Here is a 19,972-nt window from a genome sequence, read left to right as displayed (position 1 = left end):
CTCACTTTGTCCCAGGCCATTCCCTAAGTGCTTTACATGTTTATCAGCTCATTTAATTCTCATGACAACTCTGAGGTAGAGTATGATACTACTTTTCTTATTTTTCAAATGTGGAAATTTGAGGCACAGGGAAATAAAGTGATTTGTGCAGGCTGGTACAGCTTATGTGAGTCAATGTCAGGGTTTAAACCCAGGCAGTCTGGCTCCAGAGCCCATGCCCCACTACCTGCCCTAGAGGGTGTTACAGGGATCAAAGTTTGGCTAGTCTATCTATGAAATGGGTATAATAAGACCACACCTACTGTCATCACAGGATGTTCTGTGTATCACAGTCCCAGTAGATGTGACGACAACATGAGAGCTGCTTAAATTGTTTTTTTAAAAAAAAATAGTACAGTGTTAGACCATCTGTGCAGTGTTGTTAGCAAACAGCTGTCACCTTTGGGTTCTACAACTTATCAGATGATGTTACATGCTAGAAAAGTGAATCACTGCAATCAGTATTAAGTCACTCAAGAAAGGAAATGTTAGGTGCTCCAAAGTGCAAATATCTGGTATCAGAGTCAGATGACTGAAGCCAGAGAAGGTCAGATGAAGTTCCCCTCACATGCAGTGAAATACCTGTGGCCTAACCCTAACCCTAACCCCATGGCTACCAGGCTCTTCAGTGCATGGAATTTTCCAGACAAGAGAACTGGAGTGGGTTGCCATTTCCTTCTCCAGGGGATCTTCCTGACCCAGGGATCAAACCCCGGTCTCCCGCATTGCAGGCAGACGCTTTACTGTCTGAGCCACCAGGGAAGAGCTGTAAGATGAGAGGGTGGCAAACTAGCAACCTGAAGCCTGAATCTGATCTCCCCTTTCCCCTGCCTAGGGAAGTCTGGCATTTTCAGTTCAGTTCATTTCAGTTGCTCAGTCATATCTGACTCATTGCGACCCCATGGACTACAGCATGTCAGGCTTCCCTGTCCATTACCAACTTCTGGAGCTTACTCAAACTCATGTCCATCAAGTCAATGATGCCATCCAACCATCTTATCCTCTGTCGTCCCCTTCTCCTCCCACCTTCAATCTTTCCCAGCATCAGGGTCTTTGCAAATGAGTCAGTTCTTCACATCTGGTGGCCAAAGTATTGGAGTTTCAGCTTCAGCATCAGTCCTTCCAATGAATATTCAGGACTGACTTCCTTTAGGATTGACTGGTTGGATCTCCTTGCAGTCCAAGAGACTCTCAAGAGTCTTCTCCAACACCACAGTTCGAAAGGATCGATTCTTTGGCATTCAGCTTTTTTTATAGTCCAGCTCTCACATCCATACATTACTACTGGAAAAACCATAGCTTTGACTAGACCGACCTTTGTTGGCAAAGCAACGTCTCTGTTTTTTAACATGCTGTTTCGGTTGGTCATAGCTTTTCTTCCAAAGAACAAGCGTCTTTTAATTTCATGGCTGCAGTCACCATCCACAGTGATCTTGGAACCCTGGTATTTTGGAGTTCTGGTATTTTGAAAGAACTAAATTAGTCATTGCCAGTATTGAAAACCAGATGAGTTCAGTAAAAGTCTAGATTTATGACGTTGGAGGAATTGGAAGGCTTGGCAACAGGAGGCCCTCATCCCACAAGGCCACAGCCTGGTCGAGGTGAGAGGTCACAACCTGCCTCTCCAGGTTCCCTCCCAGTCTCCCAGCTCAGCCACCTGCCCCAAACTCTGTACACAGAGCCCCACCTCAGTATTCGTGCATTTAGGGCCATATCATTCCTTCTGGGGGGCTGTCCTGTCAGGAGCATCCCCCATCCCTCACCACCCACCTCATCCCAGAGGAGACAATCAAAAATGTCCCCACTGCCCGACGCCTATGGCTGCAGTAGATAACAGCCGACTACGTGAGCATCTGCAAGCTAATGAAACAGTATTGTAAGTTCTTACACATTAGCCTTTCTTATGCTCAGAATGTCACACTGGGGAGTAATTTGCAGAGACTGCCCAGACTGTGTGCTTGTTTTGAAATTCCTACCAGGCTGGGACATCCAGCACTCTAGTCCTCTTAAAATCGCAGTCCAAGATTATTGGCCATTAATTGACACTAGAAGGAATTTTAAAGATCACAGTGTCCTCACTTTACAGGTAAGAAAAGTGAGTCCCAAGGAGGTGAATTGCCCAGCTCGTGCAACTGGCTAATGGCATGAACTACAACCTAGATCCAAACCCCCAGCTTAACTATTCTCTCCACAATATCAAACACTTGAGCCATAAAGAAAAATCTACATATGAGATAGAGATGTCCTGCTGACTGAATTTAGCTACATTTATCTTGGCTGCTTTTCTAAGTGAGTTCAGGTCGATTATAATTATTTCTGTGTGCTGGGATGATATGATGTCTCACCTCTCCAAATAAACTGCCAAAATGACCTTTTCATTGCTTGGGGACCTGAAAGAATGGGCTCCTCTCTGGAGTGCAGGCCCCTTAGAAGGAAGTCAGAGGGGAACTTTTCTGCCCTGTTTTATTTGGGTGTCTGCTCTTGGAATGTACATCACCACGCAAAGCATGCCCCAGTGCTCTGCTTGGAAAAGAAAGATGCAAGTAGGAATTTGGAGTTGGGTTAGGATTTTTCAGTGGCACGTTTGAGAGGCCCCCAGTTGACCTTGAGAGTGATACAGAGGCAGGCAGGCTGTGCGGGGAGTCTGGGAGAGGAGGCAGCCTTGACAGGTGGTACCCAAAACTCCCATGGTCATTTGCATGGGTGTGAATAGTCAGCTTCCCCCCACCTCACAGCCTGTCCCTCATCCCTCTCAACCCTAACCTGGGTCCTTCTTTGCATACACGTGCTTTGCAAGGTGCCTGGTGCCATCTGCAAAGTGACTCATTTCCCCTAAGAAAACTGACCTTGCTACTCATCCTTACCAAGTTCTGCTGGTGCCTGGGTGCTTTCTGAGAAGAGCAAACATGCCATTGAAGACCCTGGGGAAGGGTCTGGCATTGAGATGTTTGATTTCTTCCCATCTCCCCAAATGTGCAGCAGCCTCCGGTCTGGGGGATAACAAGGGACTTAGCACGCATGCACAGGAGATATACCGCGGTCCAGGCAGACAGGCAGCTGTCTGTTTTCTTGCTTTCTCTGCATTCAAGAGATGCTTTATACCCATCTTCAAAGAAGTGTTCACCTAACCAAGGAGTATCTGGTTAGCAAAGACCTTGTAGTTGAAAAAGTTCCTGGATTTTTAAGCTTTGGTTTCCAGAGAACCTTGTCACGGAGGGGATTGAACTTTGAGGTGAATGCTTTATGTTATTTTTTATAACAAGGGGAATTTTGTTGACAGCTAGACCTCTTACAGCAGTAAACTGTCTGCTTACAAGTATCAGGAGTTGCAAAGAGAAATAAACCACAGTCCCACACTTTATTTCTCATGCTTGTTTTCAAAAACTTGACTTAAGAAAATGGGACTATTTTTATATTTTCCTTTTCAGGTTTTTTCCTTTTTCTTTAAAATCTGGGTCTTCAGTACCTCTTGGTGCCTTTTCAGCACCCTCAGCCAACAATTACCACCCCTAGTTCTGGCCTAAGTGTTCATATTTCAGCTTTTTGTGGTTGTCATTGTTAAGGAGCTGTGTTTATAATTCAAATTTCAGAGCTGCAAGAGATTGTCGAGGTCATAGAGTTCAGTCACCCTGTTTGACTAATGAAGTGGAGACCTGAACGTGAAGTACTTTGTTTCAGATTGTGCGGCTAACCTCTAGCAGAGACGAGAGTAGAACCTAGACCCTCACTCTAGACCAGGTGCTATTTTCACGTAGTACATTGTCCCCCCCCTTTCCTTCTCCTTATTTCTGGCCCCTTTTCTTTGGGCTCTCTAGAATGTAAAATTATTGGACATAAAATTATAAACCATAAAGTTCCAAGAAGCCCTGTTTAATCTGAGTTTTATTTTTTTTAAGCAGATGGCAGCAGATACTAACCCCTGCTGCCTTAAACAATAGCCCGTATCTTATTGATGGAAATTCTCCATGCCAATCTTTATTTAATTCACTGTTTCCTAGGATCTTCATCCTTTCCAGCTGGTTATTAATTATCAGGCAATATCCTCTTGAGCTGTCTCTACCTCTTAATTACCTTATTAATTGTATTCACATAAATTGATCTCTCTGACATTCTAACTCTGACTCACTGAGGAAATAAGTCTGATATTCACAAGAGACTCCAACAATCTCATGACCTTAACTTATTATTTCCATTATGCGGACTGATATCACTAGAAGCCAGATGAGACTGCTTTGCTGAACGGACCTTTATCCTAATCATGATTAGAATGTCCTTTAACAATTCTCTCTTGCACACCTTTCTTGTTTATTCAGATACACATGAGACTTATCAGTTCATTTCCAAACCTACCTGCACTTTTAAATCTTTAACAAAGAAGGAATTTCCTCCCTCATATTACCTTGCAGTAATCCTTTATTTGCAATTCAAGGCAATTATAGGACAGTAAACATGACTGTGTTATAGCTCTTGGGTTTTTACTGTAACACTGCACCCTAAGGGCCTGATGCCAATTAAACATTTAAAAACAATTTTTAAGTCAAGTTTTTATATATAGTCTCTTAATGTGTGCTACTGAGAACTCATTTTTTCCTTTCATGATGGGGTACATTACTGTTAACCCCCACCCTTTGGCCCTGTTGCCATTTAACGTCTATGAAGTGACAAGAGTAAACAGGTCCTTATGTAAAAGTTGGTCATTATTCCATACAATTCCTTGCGTATTTGCATTAGAAATGCTTGATTGGCAGGAATTAGAACTGAACATAAGAATCTCTATGAAAAAAACAAACCTATGGAAAGGAGTTAGAGAATTCTTATGCATGTTTATTTGCAAGTTGTGGGAAAAGTCAGCTCCAAAATCTTAGAAGGAAGGATAATATAAATTCAAAATGCCAGTATTTTTCATGATGAGAAAAATGGGTCACCTGGATGCCATAAATGGACAGATTTTATTTTGGCTGGGGATTCAAGGATCCAACTGAATGGTCTATGTGAGTGAGTCTCCCCGTGTATCTGCGCACTGCAGACCACTCACCAGAGATTCTCTCAGTTCAGTCGCTTGGTCATCTCCAACTCTTTGCGACCCCACGGACTGGAGCATGCCAGGCCTCCCTGTCCATCACCAACTCCCGGATCCTACTCAAACTCATGTCCATCGAGTCGGTGATGCCATCCAGCCATCTCATCCTCTGTCGTCCCCGTCTCCTCCCGCCTTCAGTCTTTCCCAGGTGGCATCAGGGTCTTTTCAAATGAGTCAGCTCTTCGCATCAGGTGGCCAAAGTATTGGAGTTTCAGCTTCAGCATCAGTCCTTCCAACGAATATTCAGGACTAATTTCCTTTAGGATGGACTGGTTGGATCTCATTGCAGTCCAAGGAACTCTCAAGAGTTTTTTCCAACACCACAGTTTAAAAGCATCAATTCTTCAGCAGTCAGCTTTCTTTATGGTCCAACTCTCACACCCATACATGACAGCTGGGAGAACCATATGGACCTTTGTCAGCAAAGTAATGTCTCAACTTTTTAATATGCTGTCTAGGTTTGTCATAGCTTTTCTTCCAAGGAGCAAGCATCTTTTAATTTCATGGCTACAAAAACAATCTGCAGTGATTTTGGAGCCCAAGAAAATAAAGTCTGCCACTGTTTCCATTGTTTCTCCATCTATTTGCCATGAAGTGATGGGACCAGATAACATGACCTTTTTTTTTTCTATAAAAATCCCCCAAGATGTTTTTAATTTATAGACAAGCACATGTTAAAACTTATACAGAAAACGAAAAAAAAAATTGACATGGGAAGCTAAATCAATTTTAAAAACTATTAAGAAAATAGAAGTACTTTATCCAATTTTAAGATTTAGTGATAACTACAGTATTCAAGATAATGTGGTATTAGCAGAGGTTTAAATACACAGATCAATAGGATAACATAAAGCATTCAGAAACAGACCAGAAATTAATATGCCCAACAGATTTTTTTCCAACTCAATTCAGTTTAATAGAAGCAGGATAATCTTCAACTGTTCAAATGGTGCCAGAACAACTGAACATCCTTAGGCAAAAAAACACACCCCACTACCTAAACTGCACATGGTTAATACAAAAAGTAACCCAACATGTATCAGAGATTTAAGAACCCAGAGCTTGCTGAAGACTTCTTAGACAAGCCATGAAAAATACGAAGAGGGACCTTCACAATAATGCTATCGATTAACAAAACAGAGATGACATGGCCTACAATGGCCATATAAAACTGGACACGTAGTCATTTCTAAGACTCCAAGAAGGGTTCAGAGTGAATACATGATTATTTTTATGTCTTTCTATACATTATATTTCTTAACGTGAGGTAATACTATCACATGTTGCTTAAAAAATAAAAGGAAGGAATCTCAAAATACCCTGGCAAATGATATTAGTCATTAGTCCTTATACTGGGACTAAGCTGATGGCAACACTTGTGGAACTCACCTGTACCTGTACCAACACACGCTTATTTCAACAGGTAAAATTCTAGTCACTTTACTTGACAGAGAATCTTCACACAATCTTTTGTAAGATTAAAAATGAGATTCCTTCTCTGAAGGTATTGTTATCATTTAGCTTAATTTTTGTGCGTTTTGTTTTGTTGTGGCTGCAATTCAACCTCGAGAAAATCACTGAAGTGTTCCTGAAGCCTCTCTAAGGAGGAATCGGAGGGAAAAACTGGGATTCATCTGGGAAGGTAGTACAGTTACACTGTCCTCCTCACCCCACAGACAAAAAAGTAGATTAAGTATGAGCGTTGGCTGGTTAAAGACACATGACACATTATGTTTCAAAAATATCAGTTATTTCAGTAAAATGGGTTCATTCATACATTTATCTTTATCTCCTTAAATATGAAAGTGTATTGTAAGCCAAGCCTTCCTATTGCTCATAAAGACACATGCTACTCAAGAGTAGAGACAATGCTGTAGTTAGTTGCGTGGTCGCGTCCGACTCTTTGCGACCCCATGGACTATAGCCCGCCAGGCTCCTCTGTCCATGAAATTCTCCAGGCAAGAGTACTGGAGTGGGTTGCCAGTTTCTGCTCCATATCTTCATTTTTTAAATGTTTAAAGCCACCTTTTTTTACGCTCCTCTTTCACTTTCATCAAGAGACTCTTTAGTTCCCCTTCGCTTTTTGTCATACGGTGGTGTCATCTGCATATCTGAGGTTATTGATATTTCTCCTGGCAGTCTTGATTCCAGCTTGTGCTTCATCCAGCCCAGCGTTCCTCATGATGTACTCTGCATATAAGTTAAATAAGCAGGGTGACAATATACAGCCTTGACATACACCTTTCCCAATTTGGAACTAGTCCGTTGTTCCACGTCCGGTTCTAACTGTTGCTTCTTGACTTGCATACAGATTTCTTGGGAGGCAGCCTTGTCTAACTTAATGAAACTATGAGCCATGTCTTGTAGGGCCACCCAAGATGGACGTGGTAATAGTGGAAAGTTCTTACAAGATGTGGTCCATTGGAGAAGAGAATGGCAAACCACTTCAGTATTCTTGCCTTGAGAACCCCGTGAACGGTGTGAAAAGGCAAAAAGATAGGACACTGAAAGAGATTCTATGGATACCACTATCTCAAATTACTCCCCACTGAATTCCTCACTTTTTTCCTGCCTTACCCATTCACTCATCCAACCCAAACACAGAGCCTGAGTGTCCTTCTCCCGACCCTTCCCCTCTCCCTATCACCTGCCAAACCCCTTCTTCTGATCAGTCATTAAGTTCAGCTCTCTTGATTCATCTTCCTTATTGCTTTTCTTCCTTAACTGGTTTCTTCTGGTCCTGCTGCCTCAGCCCAGATCCTCATCCTCTCTTTCTTGATCTATTGCAATAGTCTCTTTTCTGGCATCTCATCTCCCTTTGAGTGACTTCTAAACAAAGCTTTCCATGACCAGCCTCACTAGTTTTCTTTTTCTATGCCAACACTTTAGCCATGTTGAACTATTCACATGTCCCCTAAACTCCAGTGTGATTTTTATATCCCATCCCTTTGAATCTTTTCTTTCTCTTTTCTTGGAGTATCATTCCCACAAAGTTTTATCTATCAGACTCGTACTCATACGTCCAGACCCAGTTCAAGCACCCAGATTGGGACCAGGACCCCAAACAGAGTGGATCGTTCTCATCTTTGAGCCCCCTCTTTAATTTGTACATACTTATTAGCTGTATGGCAACTGTCTGTGTGCCTGTATTTCCTTTTAGAATGTAAGTCGTCAAAGGCAGGAAGGATGACTTTTCTTTTTTCCATCTTCAGCTTCTAGGGCTTTATGGAGCACATGGTAGATTCCCAGTGGATATTATTGGAATGAATGAGTCTATAGTCTCTTGAGATTCCTTCAAGTTTCACTCTTATATTCTTCATGACTTTGTACTTATTTTGGGTTTCAACATTGATTCAGATGTCAGGGGCCAACTTGTTGCCCAGCCATTTGTTTTTGTTAGCTTGCTTGCAAGTCTGCTCTTTCTCTGAAATGGTTGAGGGTGGGTGGGAGGAGAAGCTGTCAAGTTGTGCAATGAGAATGGGAGAATGTACCTTCTGATGCAGTGTAGTGTAAGAGGCAAGGGGATGGCTTTGGAGTAAAACTGATCTCAGCTTACATTTCACTTCTGCCCCTGTTCCATGTGTAACTTTGGACAAGGTTAGTTGACTTCTCTGAGCTTCAGATTTGTTATCCATAAGATGGTAATAACACCTGCTTCCCAGTTTTCTTTTGAAGATGAAATGAGATATGCGGGCGGCAGGTAAGCTAGTCCTTGGCATGTAGTAAATTCTCAATAAATGACAGTTGCTATCATTACCATCATACTGTAAAATCCTCTATAGCACATAGGCAGGTCGAAGTGAGGTACTTCCTTCTGGTCGCCAAGGGATTCCTCTTCAAAAATAAGTGTACTGCCAGGATCCTCATCCAAACCACAGAACGACACAAATAGTTGAGAAACAGTTTTGTCAGCTCTCCTAAGAATGACTAGTGTCATTCTTTGCATAGGGGAGATGTTAGTTAATCCATTATGTATAAAGAGTGCCTTTAGGTGTTAATTCTCTCCCTTTTAAAAAAGGCACGGTGACCCTCTTCCCCCTACCCACCCCGACACTGGCCTAAATTTGGCCGGATATTAGGCTTGCTGTTGTTGTTGTGTCTGACTCTTTGTGACCCCATGGACTGCAGCACGCCAGGCCTCGCTGTCCATCACCATCTCCCAGAGCTTACACAAACTCATGTCCATTGAGTCGGTGATGCCATCCCACCATCTCATCCTCTGTCGTCCCCCTTCTCCTTCTGCCTTCAATCTTTGCAAGCATCAGGGTCTTTTCTAATGAGTCGGCTATTAGGCTGGGAATGTATTTTTTAGAATCAGTAATGAAGTCTTCAAGACACTTAAGAACATCTTTGATTAGCCAAAATAAAAGACAAAGTTCTCTTTGTATTCATTCTTTTAGCTGTTTTGTGCATCTAAGGTAGAGGAAAACAATTCTGTAGTCAAAGAAACCACTGGACTAGAAGTTGGAAGACCAGGCTAATGAATAACTCTGGGAATAACTTAGGATGCATCCGTATTTCTAGAATGGGGATAAGAACCATCCCATTGACCTCACCAGTTCTTGCGAGTTTTAGATCACATCATGTGTTTTGAAAGTGTTTGACAATTTATGAGTGACTTACAGATCCTAGTTATTTTGATGATGGTTCTTCTGCTTTACTGCCATCCTACTTCCTTCACCAGATGGCACTAATCAGCCCCGATGTCTAACAGCAGTACAGCTGGTTCAGAAATGAGGAACCGAGTGGCTTTGCTTAGAATTGCCCAACTTTTGTCTGTCCTCTTTCTGTTTTCTGTTCTTGTGCTTTGGGGTTTCCCAAGGTCTTTTCATTGACTACTGAAGATTTATTCATATGATCCCAGCTACTATTTCTAACTACTTTTCTGAAAAATGTTAAAAACTCAAAGCATCTGTCAGCTCTGTCAGACCAATACCAGCTACAAGACCAAAGGGAATACCCCAGGAGGCCCAGATGAGTCTTTTAAATGTGCTGAATGGAGTTGTCTTTTCATTTGTCTTTGCAGGTTAGAGATATGAGTGAACTTAGTACTATTTCCCTTTGTGGATGTGAGCTGAACTGCTTTACAAAACTGAGTATTTGGTACCAACCCATTGCTGGGACAAAAGTTACATCGCCTCTAACTCTGACTTATGACTAGAGTTATGTCTTACCTACTCTTAGAAAAAATCTGGCCCTTTATTCCAGCCAAACTGATCTATACTCACTAACTTCCACAGACGCCATTTCCTGCTTTTTCATTTTTGCTTGTTTTGGCTTTCCACTTGGTAACCCCTACATTTCCTCTCTCACCATGGAAAAATGAAACTCAACATGAAGCCGTCAGTTAACGCTCGGCCTCATCAATGCTTCTTGACTCCTCCGGCCCCACTTGAATTTCTCTCCCCCCCATACTGTCCATTGGCCCTACTGTACATTTTAGGAATTATTGCTCCAAGTCCCACCGATAGCTCAGCTCATTCAGTAACTTTTAAAACAATTCTATGAGTTCTTTTTCTCTAACCCACATGGCAAGAATCATATCTTAAATTTTATTTCTCAGTATAGAATTCAAGCTGGTCTTGTATTATGATAGTGGCTTATTATGAAATAATTAATACTTACTGTAGACTATTACTATCATTATTATTAATGCCTGTGGATTCACAGTTACTAATTGAGGGTCTAGTGGGGACTATGTATATGTGTATGTGTATGTATATGTCCATGCATATGTGTGTGTGCGGCTGGCTTCACTATTGCATTAGGGAAAGAAATGCTCAGAAAACAATGTGGCAATGTGTGTACTTTTAAATCAGTATACGCTGTGATTTTAAAAATTGTATGCATGTCAGCATATTACCTGTTTTAATGTTTTGACTCAACCACAAAACTTGGTCTTATTAGAGAGTTTAACATGCGAAACTGTTAAACTCTCTAATAAACTGTCCCTTTCTGGCTCCCTCAGAATAATGCTGAACAAACAAATGGGCCTTCCTTGGAGAAGAGCCCTGCTCCTGCTGGCAGAGGTTGTAAATTTTACTGGTGACCCCTCTAGAATATAGGCTCCACTGCCCAGTTTCCCTACGTGCCTATATTTAGAAATGATAAAGTCAAAGTCTGTCTTTGTCACCCGTCTTTGGGTGCCCAATAACCAGTAACACTAGCACAGTAAGTTCAGGTCTACTCTCCATGCTCCTAAAATTTTCTCCTCCTAACATGGCTTTAATGGTTACTGTCATGATGTAACCATTTCAGCTACACTACACTAAAAAGCTTCTGTGCAGCAATAAAAACCATCAACCAAATGAAAAGGCAACCCACAACATGGGAGAAAATATTTGCAACTTTTATATCTGACAAGGGGTTAACATCTAAAATATATAAATATATATAAAATATATGTAAATATGTATAAAAGACATATGAATATACAAGGAACTCATCCAACTTGGTAACAACAACAAAAATCCCCAACACTCCAATTAAAAAAGTGGGCAGAAAAACTGAATAGACAGTTTTTTAAAAAAAGACACACGGATGACTAACAGGTAAATGAAAAGGTACTAATCATTAGGGAAATGCAAATCAAGACCACAGGGAGGTATTACCTCACACTTGGAGGACGTTAGGCTGACTGAAATAAGTCAGAGAAAGACAAATACTATGTGATCTCACTTATATGTTTAATCTAAAATATCAGACTTATAAATACAAACAGTAGATCGCTGGTTGCCAGAGGCAGGGAGTAGTGGTTGAGGGAAGTGGATGAAGGTGATCAAAAGGTACAAACTTTTAGTTGTAAGATGAAGAAGTTCTGGAAATATAATATACAGCACGGTGACTATAGCTAACAGTAATATATTCTACATTTGAAAGGTGCTAAGGGAGTAGATCTTAAAAGTTCTCATACAGGAAAAAAATTATACCTATGTGAGGTTATGGACATTTGTGGGCAAAGTAATGTCTCTGCTTTTTAATATGTTATCTAGGTTGGTCATAACTTTCCTTCCAAGGAGTAAACGTCTTTTAATTTCATGGCTGCAATCAGCATCCACAGTGATTTTGGAGCCCAAAAAAATAAAGTCTGACACTGTTTCCACTGTTTACCTATCTATTTCCCATGAAGTGACGGGACCAGAGGCCATGATCTTCGTTTTCTGAATGTTGAGCTTTAAGCCAACTTTTTCACTGTCCTCTTTCACTTTCATCAAGAGTCTCTTTAGTTCCTCTTTACTTTCTGCCATAAGGGTGGTGTCATCTGCATATCTGAGGTTATTGATATTTCTCCTGGCAATCTTGATTCTAGCTTGTGCTTCTTCCAGCCCAGCGTTCCTCATGATGTACTCTGCATATAAATTAAATAAGCAGGGTGACAATATACAGCATTGATGTAGTCCTCAAGGCTATGGTTTTTCCTGTGGTCATGTTTGGATGTGAGAGTTGGACTGTGAAGAAAGCTGATCACCGAAGAATTGATGCTTTTGAACTGTGGTGTTGGAGAAGACTCTTGAGAGTACCTTGGACTGCAAGGAGATTCAACCAGTCCATTCTAAAGGAGATCAATCCTGGGTGTTCATTGGAAGGACTGATGCTAAAGCTGAAACTCCAATACTTTGGCCACCTCATGCGATGAGTTGACTCACTGGAAAAGACTCTGATGCTGGGAGGGATTGGGGGCGGGAGGAGAAGGGGACGACAGAGGATGAGATGGCTGGATGGCATCACCGACTCGATGCACATGAGTTTGAGTGAACTCCGGGAGTTGGTGATGGACAGGGAGGCCTGGCATGCTGTGATTCATGGGGTTGCAAAGAATTGGACACGACCGAGCGACTGAACTGAACTGAACTGAGGTTACGGGTTTTTAAATATATATATGTAAAATCATTATGTCGTATGCCATGCACTTATACAATGCTATGAGTCAGTTATATATATCCATAAAACTGACAAAAAAAGAGATACCCAATACTTTAAATTAGCTGTTAGAAAAATGATCTTTTTTATTTATTTATTTTTGGGTCTCTTGAATTATTTGGTTCTTGCTGTTAGTAAAATATCAGCTCATAATACATTAATTGAGTACCTGTTAAATGCAAGATATTTCATTGAAAGAATATTAGATTTGAAGTCAGAGACAAATTACTTAAAGCTGCCACACTGAAAGTTTTGCATTTTTGATAAACTCTATTCATATTGTTTGTTTCCTCATCTTTATAATGTTCAGTTCATCAGTTCAGTTCAGTTCAGTCGCTCAGTCGTGTCCGACTCTCCGCGACCCCATGAATCACAGCACGCCAGGCCTCCCTGTCCATCACCAACTCCTGGAGTTAACTCAAACTCATGTCCACAGATTCGGTGATGCCATCCAGTCATCTATTCTCTGTCGTCCCTTTCTCCTCCCGCCCCCAACCCTTCCCAGCATCAGAGTCTTTTCCAGTGAGTCAACTCGTCGCATGAGGTGGCCAAAGTATTGCAGTTTCAGCTTTAGCATCAGTCCTTCCAATGAACACCTAGGATCGATCTCCCTTAGAATGGACTGGTTGGATCTCCTTGCAGTCCAAGGGTCTCTCAAGAGTCTTCTCCAACACCACAGTTCAAAAGCATCAATTCTTCGGCGATCAGCTTTCTTCACAGTCCAACTCTCACATCCATACATGACCATGGGAAAAACCATAGCCTTGACTAGACGGATCTTTGTTGGCAAAGTAATGTCTCTGCTTTTTACTATCAAGGTTGATCATAACTTTCCTCTTTATAATGTACCTAGTACTAATTCTTAACCCTGTTATCAACACTGTTGAAAATAATTATATCAAAACATTGTGTGTACTCAGTCATGTCTGACTCTTTGCAACCCCATGGACTGTAGCCTACCAGGCCATTGGTAAAACATAAATTGCTGATTAGGTTGCTAGCTTATTCACGGTAAATTCAAATTACAAGTATAGCATACTGGAACCTCCATTATCTAATACTAAAAAATATGTTAAATATCATCCTTACCCAAATTCCTGTCTCTACCTGTTACTCTAGTTATAACCAATTGCTTTCAGTGGCTTCAATATGCTTACATTTTGTTTTAATTTTTCTTTTTTATTCTAATGAATTTTTTCTTGGGTGTATAGTTGATTGACAGTGTTGTGTTTGCTTCTGCTGTAGAGCAAAGTGAGTCAGTTTTACATACATATTATCCACTCTTTTCTGGACTCTGTTCCCATACAGGTCATGACAGAGTGTTGAATAGGCTTCCCTGTGATATTCAGTAGGTTCTTATTAGGGGAAATGATCTTTTAAATTGGTGCATTCTCTAGGAAAGACCTGGGAAGTTTGAATTGAAAAATAATTTAAATAAAAATGTTATAAAGCTGGTGAAATCAGAGTTTGCCTTGTGTTTGTGGGGATAAGGACCGTCCTTAGTCTCACAGCCTTGGTTGAAATTCACTCAAGAGGAACCACTAGACTCTGTCCTTTTGAGAGGCTGAGCAGCTGACCTGAATGCTTCTTCCATCCACTCCTAAACTCATGGGAAATTTTAAACTTTAACATTTAAACTGTAGTAGTTGTCAAACTTCCTTGACATAAAATAGCCTTTGCCAAACCGTACTATTTTTAATATACAAGAGTATTATTTACAGAAAATTAATAATATAAAAAGATTAGAAATAACCTAAATATCCAGCAATTGGGAATTGGTTAAATGATGATATTAATGTATCCAGACTGATGACTATTGTGATTATGTGCACAAAATATTACTTTTTAAAAAATCTAATAAATTTGAAGATGATGGTGATAATCCAGAAACCTTTCTTTGTTAACAAATAATTCCTAAGGTTTTAGCTCTTCCCCATTCATGGAAGGGTTTCTTTCTCCCTTCCTCTAAGATTAACCCCAAGTGGTTATATAGCCAGCAGCCTGTGCTTTGTACAATAGGTTCTGCACAGAGGTTTGTTCAATTGAATACTATGCGACGTGTAACTGTTTCTGAGTTGGCTTCAGAGATGTCTTGGTGTTTGAATATTTCTTTTTACACATTGCTGTGATCACGGAGGATGGACTGACTTGATTTCACATCTCTTGTCTTTTTCTCCAGAGTCTCAATTATTTTTGCCTATGGAAGATGAGTCAGGAGCAGCTTGCTAATGCCAGACTGGCTAGAATGTTCTCTTTGGAGGCGTTTTGCATACCAGGTGGAGCCGCAGGACACTGCCAATGTTTGACCAGCGTTTACTTACAAAAATAGTAGTTTATATGGTTCACCCTAGAACATCTTTTCCCTCTGTGTCTGGTGAGTGTTAGCTGGGCCCTCGGAGGTGGACACAAAAGAGACGCTTCTGCTGGCTTCCTCCCAGTTATGTCTCTGTGCCAACAGGAAGTGGGGAGGGGGGGAGAAAGCCAGCTAGCTTTCTCATTAGCTTATTAAGGACAGAGTGACTGTGGTGGTGTCTCCAAGGGGCTTCATTTTTTTAGACAATTGTGCCAGTTTGGGGTTTTTAATTACGGTATCTTTTTTTTTTATATTTTAATTATGGTATTTTATTATTGCTTCTTCCCACCCCTGTCCTCTTCAATTCCCATTCAGATTACTGACCTCTGTAGTTTGAGACGGTGATCAAAACTGTTTGCAAGAAGCCTCAACCATCAGCATGGTGGCTTGAGTCATTCTGAAGTTTCACTTGAAGCTGTCATGAGGATTTTCTTTTCTGTCAAAGCTAATGAAAATAATATGTTTGGAATTGTGCAAATCTAGTTCGTGAAGGTCCAAGAATTCTTTTATGAATTATTGACATAAAACTAGTACACTTCTGTATTCTGCACACAGATTCCTTTCTTTTGAGGAGACAGTCCATGACTTATGGATGTGTAGACCCTGGAGTGACTTTGGGGAAAGGCGAACAACCCTTAGGTGCTCAGGATTGGTGGTAGAAGAAGGAAAACAATAACTTCTCTGCCTTCTGTGTTTTCTGACCCATGGCTATTTACTGTTTCCTCAGATTCTCTGCCTATTGCAGTAATAAGATACAAGATCAGAAAGTGACCATATAAATCATCTAGGACAGTGGTTGTTAACAGTTTTTATTCAGATAAAAACTATGGATTCTTCTCTACCCAGAAAAAGTAAATTGTATATTCACTATATTTTGAACTTGTTTTAAGAACGTTTATATTCATGCCTGGAAAATCCCATGGACTGAGGAGGCTGGTGGGCTGTATAGTCCATGGGGTAGCAAAGAGTCAGACACGACTGAACGACTTCACACACATCACATGTCGCTTTTACAGAATCTGTGAATTCTAGATTAAGAATCCGTGACTAAGGAGTCCTACTATCTTATTTACGTGTGGGAAAACTGAGCGCCAGGCAGACGCAGGAACTTTCCCTAGAATAGAAAACTTTCAGTCATAAATTGGAGGGAGGCTCAAGCTCTGTTCTATTTTCTCCACTTCTATTTCTCTTCTCTTTCTTTGAGTGTCAAGTTATATGTTTCATTCTCCTTCCCTTGGGCTTCCCAGGTGGCTCAGTGGTAAAGAATCCACCTGCCAATGCAGGAAATGTGGGTTTGACCCTTGGGTCGGGAAGATCCCCTGGAGGAGGGCATGGCAACCCACTCCAGTATTCTTGCCTGGAGAATCCCCATGGACAGAGGAGCCTGGCCGGGTACAGTCTATGGGGTCGCACAGAGTCAGACACGACTTGGCGACTAAAACAACAACTCCTTCCCTTTGTTACAGGCAGACCCTCATAAAACCAAACTGGAGGAGGAGGGAGGAAAAATTGACAGACGGGGAGTTTTGTGGGATCTTCCACATCCAAACTAGGACATGCAGGCAGAGTCTACACCAAAAGCAGTAAAGAACTTGGTCAATTTGTTGGAAAAAATTCAGTTCTTTTAGCCAAAAAATCAAATTATTCGTGTTTTTATTTCTCAGCTGGATCAACCAACTTGTGCTCTATTGTAGCCGATTTTTCTTATTTCTGCATATTCATCAGCACTAATATAGTTTTAGCTCTTCTTGCTTTTATTTATCTTCTCTTGAAAGAAACCAGCTAAAACAGAGGTCAGAGTTCAAGGAAATTATTTCCTTGACAACATTCAACATTTCCTACATTTCAACTTGATCCCAGCACTGAACTGAGTTACTATCTCTGCCTGGTGGGTATGTAGACATAAATGTCATTGATTTGGAAGACTTTACGATGCGGAGGTTATTACGGACTAATCCTTGTCTAACTGGTTTTGCTTTTTCACCCTTAAATAAGGAAGAGATGACAAGGAAAGGCAGGGGCATAACCATTCATGGGCCAATGTTTGTCTTATATCACATGTGAAAATTAATGTGGCCTCCCTGTTTGACATTCAACATGTCGTTGGGAAAAGATGGAACAGTTACTCCTCATACTTCGCTATTCCTCTTGAAGGAGGGAGGCCTTCGGAACCAGAAGCCCTTCACAGTTCACTGTGTTCTGGTTCTGTTACGTGATTTGGGACGAAGGAGGCCTGAGAGCCCCCCAACTGTAATATGGGAAAATAAAGTGTTGCTATGTGGAAAGTTAAACAAGAGATCAATAAAGAGCCCCCCACAAACACACACAACAAAAACCAACCTCCGGGGTGTCCACACCGAGTGGGGGAATTCACATCATGTGTTATTTTATGCTATTTCAAAGCTTGCATTTCTCTGGCACTCTTACACAGCAGACTGTAGCTAACTTTGGTCACTGCTTGGGAAGGTCCTGGGCAGTGTTTCCCAGATTCAGGGCTGTTGTATATCACCTTCATTTTTTTTTTTTTTGTCAGAATAATGCTTTCTTAGTTGACTCAGACTTTTTTCCTTTTGAATAATTTTTCCCCTCATAAACTGAAAATTTAGTATTCATTGGTATAATTAATGGACTGAAAGGAGATCCAACCAGTCCATCCTAAAGGAAATCAGTCCTGAATATTCATTGGAAAAGGACTGATGCTGAAGCTGAAACTCCAATACTTTGGCCACCTGATGCGAAGAACTGACTCCTTCGGAAAGACCCTGATGCTGGGAAAGATTGAAGGTGGGAGCAGAAGGGGCTGACGGAGGATGAGATGGTTGGATGGCATCACCGACTCAATGGGCATGAATTTGAGTAAACTCTGGGAGTTGGTGATGGACAGGGAGGCCTGGTGTGCTGCAGTCCATGGGGTCACAAAGAGTCGGACACGACTGAGTGACTGAACTGAACTGAACTGATAGACATGTAACTATTAAAATGAAAATTGTTGTGTACCCTTAAGATCATTTTGCATACAGAGCATGTTGACCCTCCCGTGAGATACCCTGGTCGTGGAGATCCTAGAAACCGAGGTGTAGGTCCCGCCTGGGGATGGAGCAATGGCAGGGGGTCTCAGGAATGACAGCGCTGGAGTGGTTTTATTTCTAGCTGCCAATCAGGGAGAGGGTAATCAAAAGAAAAACGCTATCTTGCCTCACACAGCAAACTGAGTTCGGTCCACGCCAGTCCTGCCCAGCTTTTCTCCCTGGTTTGGGCCCCATCTGTGCCTTGAGCTTCAGCAGGGTTTCCTTTTGGCCCCCGGGGCTCACAGTGTAGATTTCTGCTTTGGTTATTGTTGTTTGGCCTTGCTCTCCTGAAGGACCGGGGCTTGGGGTGTCAATTTTAATGGGGGAAGCCCTAATCTTTTTATAGCTTCTTTCCCTGCCGTTCCTTGATTCCATTCATATCCCAGCAGCTGAGCGCAGAGTGCCACTTTCCCTGGTCCTTTCTCAGCGTGGAGCGTGACCCAGTTAACCGGAGGCTCCTCTGGCCCTGCTAGCTCTGCCAGGACTCAGCGTGGGCCTGAGTTACGGTGACCTGGACAGTGTGTTCTCGGTGGGGAGTTTAACCCGGGGTGGCTTCTGCTGTCCTCTGCACAGTCCATTGAGGAGCTGCGTGTTTGGAAAAGAAGCTTGGAAAGAGAAAAGCCAGAATGAGCGGGCTTTTCCTGTTGATTTAAGGCTCCCTCGGTGTGTGGGCAAGCCCTGGTGCTGCTCAGAGGCCTGCTTTGCCTCTGGTGTGAAGTGAAAGCCACAGAAGGCCGAGGACTCAGCCTGGCGATGTGGTGGTCACCTTGCTCCCTTTCTGTGCAGTACGTAGCTGAGACTGGCGGGGGCTGGCCAGGGCTTTCAGGTGGGGCCAGAAACCAGGTCCAAAGCTGAGATGCCTTTGTCCTGCGGCTGGAGGGCAGCTGTGGGAAGGCAGCTGGACAGCCCAAGCTGGTGTCACTTTGCGTGCTCAGCCCTGAGGTCAGGGCAGCCTCGTGCAGGGGGACCATGGCGGGTAAAGGGGTGCGAGCAGCATGCTGGTGCCAGGAGGTGGGTGCTGGAAGGGCCAGCTGCTCTGAGGATAGAATGGATGAGACTAAACCGTCTGAAGCGCTGTGATGCTGGGTGGCCTTGGGTAGAATTCTTAGCCTCTCTGAACTCTATTCTCATTGGTAAAATATTATGCCTGCAAGAGACGCAGCAGAGCCTAGACTGAGCTCAGCAGATCTCTTCCAATATCAGCATCCTTTGATCCCATGAGTCTAAAGATTTAAAAACTGATTTTATGTGACTCAGACCCTTCATTCAACATGTACTCCACGTTCTCCTCACTTTGAGCAAACTTTCTGTCTGCTTTGTCAGGAAAATAGTGATGTGTTGGGGATGAAGTTTCTCCATGATGCTCAGGTGCAAGAATGGTCATATTACACTTAAAAAAAAATTCAAGTTCCAGGTTGTCCCTCAAGAGTGGTGATGCTCAGTAGGAGTCTTTAACGGAGCGCCTTCTCTTTAGGGATGGTCAGGCCTCCCTGGAGGATGGCTCAGCCCGGA

General features: G+C 42.1%; 1 long non-coding RNA gene across 1 annotated transcript in view; it reads left to right on the top strand.

Moving 5' to 3' along the window:
* The window catches only part of LOC129558350 (uncharacterized), a 101,598-nt gene that overhangs the window by 70,358 nt on the left and 11,268 nt on the right, over positions 1-19,972 (top strand). Inside the window, exon 2 of the long non-coding RNA XR_016037980.1 lies at positions 15,219-15,413. This is a non-coding gene — a long non-coding RNA (uncharacterized LOC129558350). The remainder of the gene's footprint in view (positions 1-15,218; positions 15,414-19,972) is intronic.

Source organism: Moschus berezovskii, chromosome 8, assembly GCF_049115385.1.
Source record: "Moschus berezovskii isolate FMDL1 chromosome 8, NW_MosBer_1.0, whole genome shotgun sequence".
Classification (NCBI taxonomy): Eukaryota; Metazoa; Chordata; class Mammalia; order Artiodactyla; family Moschidae; genus Moschus; species Moschus berezovskii.
The sequence above is the reverse complement of the archived record's forward strand: the minus strand, read 5'-3'. Positions and strand labels throughout refer to the sequence as shown.